This window comes from Egretta garzetta, unplaced genomic scaffold (assembly GCF_000687185.1).
Source record: "Egretta garzetta isolate BGI_Z169 unplaced genomic scaffold, ASM68718v1 scaffold7, whole genome shotgun sequence".
Lineage (NCBI taxonomy): Eukaryota > Metazoa > Chordata > Aves > Pelecaniformes > Ardeidae > Egretta > Egretta garzetta.
The window spans coordinates 297562-300001 of record NW_009260350.1 but is presented as its reverse complement, the minus strand read 5'-3'; the positions used below and the strand labels follow the sequence as shown (position 1 = coordinate 300001).

The following is a 2440-nucleotide window of genomic DNA, read 5'->3' as shown; positions in this document are numbered from 1 at the left end:
GTGCTTAGGGACAGGGGTTAGTGGTGGGATGGCAGCGTCAGGTTGGACTTGATGATCTTAAAGGTCTTTTCCAACCTGAACGATTCCGTGATTTTAGGTGGTAAATGCAAAGTGCAGGTAAGATAATTAATAAATTCAAGCGTTTAAATTCACTGTGCTTCTGGAGATCGACGTCTCTTTGAATTTGTTACCTTCTAAACAAAGCAAGTAGAATAAATAGGATCAAATTCTCAACATACTTTTTTTTTTTTTTAAGGAAGGAAAATAACATTCAAGATACTTTGAATAAAAATCATATGCTTCACGTTATCACCAGCCCTGTATTAAAACTCTGCAGGTCCCAGGCAGAGGAACTGGCAGCTGTCGATACTGGTCTTGTCTCTCGTTGGTTTCTTTGGTGCTGCTGCCAAATTTTCAGCCCTCGATTATGTTTCCACCAAATGCAGAACTTGTGTCTTATCTTAGATTTGCTCACTTGAGCAATCCTCACCTCCTGTTACTTCACTCGTAGCAACTTGGGCGAGTGGGGCTTTGCAGAGTATAGAGCAATTGCTCCAGTCCCTCTGTGCAGTCTCGTTCATTGTTCCTTTTGGTGTGGGAGGGAGAAGAGCCAGTTTAGCATCCAGTTGGAGGTGATGTAACTGCATTAAATATAAATAGAAGAACAATGCCTGGGTCTGGTAAAAATAGGTATTTGTTCAAAAAAAAAATATGGTGAAATTCTATGCCTTAATATAATTTTGCTAATATCTTCAAAAAAATTAATGGGACAACGCGACGTTCTCATTGCATCTACAGAGATGCCAGATGCTGTTAAAATGGCATTTGGAGCCCAGTGTAGTTTATTTTATTTTATTATTCTATTGGATTGAATAAATTATTTCCATTTTGTCCATTTCATTTATTCTCTTCACTTGAAAGAAACTTAGGCTGGTGTGTAGTCATGACACAGGGTTAAAAGTAAGGAACAGCTCATTTCTTCTCAGTTCTGTTGTCTGTGTAATCTTGGGTGGCTCACTTCATCTCTGCTAGCTCGGTTCCTTCATCAATAAAGAGAAAAATGCAACATGTTCCGGCCACCTGAAGTTTTGGGGCGCTGCAGGAGGAGGATGCTGCATATGCAAGGTAGACTGACTTGGTCTCGGTGGTAGGAATGCCTGGGATTTTGTGCTTCGGTTAAACTGCTTTTAGTAAGATGGTGCTGGGCTTTGAAGGCTTCTCCCTCCCCCTCCCCCCTTTTATGCATCTTTATGCATTGAAAACGAGTGATCTGGCCTGTTGTCACACCTTGGCATCCAAATCTTCTGTGCCTTTCACAGCCCTTTGGCTTTGTGGACAGGAATGACCTTAGAGCTTCTGACATAATCAGCACTCTACCCACTTACTAAAATCTGCTTGAGAAGCGGATTTATCACCTATGAGGTGGAAACACTCAAAGTTAAGTGACTGACTAGCTTACTGGGATCCCTCCTAGGGTCAGTCGTGGCAGCTAGGTGTCCTGGAAGGATTTAGATGGTGAGTAACACATTTCCTCTCATCCAGCGCAGGCTGGGCTACCTTGAAAAACTTTCTTCCCTATTTGACCATATAGCTCTTTGCCCTCCAACTTACACCCCATCCACAGTACTTGTGTCTACCTCGGTAGGTGTAGAAAGCTTTGGTGGATATGATGCAAGGAGAGAAGAGCAAGTCACGCTCAAAATCTTGAGCTGTGTGGTACACAGCCTAGTCAATCAGTTTTGGTGGAAATTCTAGTGTCCCCCCCCACACACATCCCCTGTTAAAAAAATGCTCAGGCTCTGGATAGGACTTGCACAATGGAGAAGTTCCCTGCCTTTATGCTTCAGCATGGCAGAAAAATCTACAGAAACAATTAGAAAATGGACAAATAATTTGGAATCCTCATGCCACTGTGGTGCAACCCCAGTGTCTTTGGGATGCCTGTTTATGTTACCCTTTTCACTGATTATGAGAGAGTAATGCAAGAAGAAAAAAAAACCCTCTCCATCCTTTTAAATCAGTGCAGGGAAAGATAAATCCATGCTTCAACCTCGTCTTGGTACTGAAGAGCCTTTCTTAATTTTTTTTTCCCTGAGAATAGTATGTAAAAGTGATACCGGTATCTGTGAAACAATATCCCTGCTTTGTGTCGTTATTGAAATAGCTTCTAATTCCTCAGTCTTATGAAATTTCCAGCACATTAATTTGGCACAAATGATTTATAGTTGATGAGCAATTAAAGTATAATTTTTTTTCAGCATCTCAGGCTTTGTGACTAGACTACTAAATCATTTCACAGGCTTGCTCTATCATTACAGGATAGCGGTGGGATGAATTCACAGGAGAAATTTATTCCTCTTTGCAGACCCAGCATCTGCTCTTGCTGCAAATTGGAGCACTGCTTGCATTCCCCAAGTAATTTTCTCAGCATATCTTTTGT

General features: G+C 41.4%; 1 protein-coding gene across 1 annotated transcript in view; it reads left to right on the top strand.

The window, feature by feature from the left end:
• Positions 1-417: 417 nt before the first annotated feature.
• HNF1A (HNF1 homeobox A) overlaps positions 418-2440 on the top strand; it is a 23535-nt gene continuing 21512 nt past the window's right edge. The window contains exons 1-2 of the mRNA XM_035898279.1: positions 418-1125; positions 2319-2415. The gene's annotated coding sequence lies outside the window, so the exon portion shown is untranslated. The remainder of the gene's footprint in view (positions 1126-2318; positions 2416-2440) is intronic.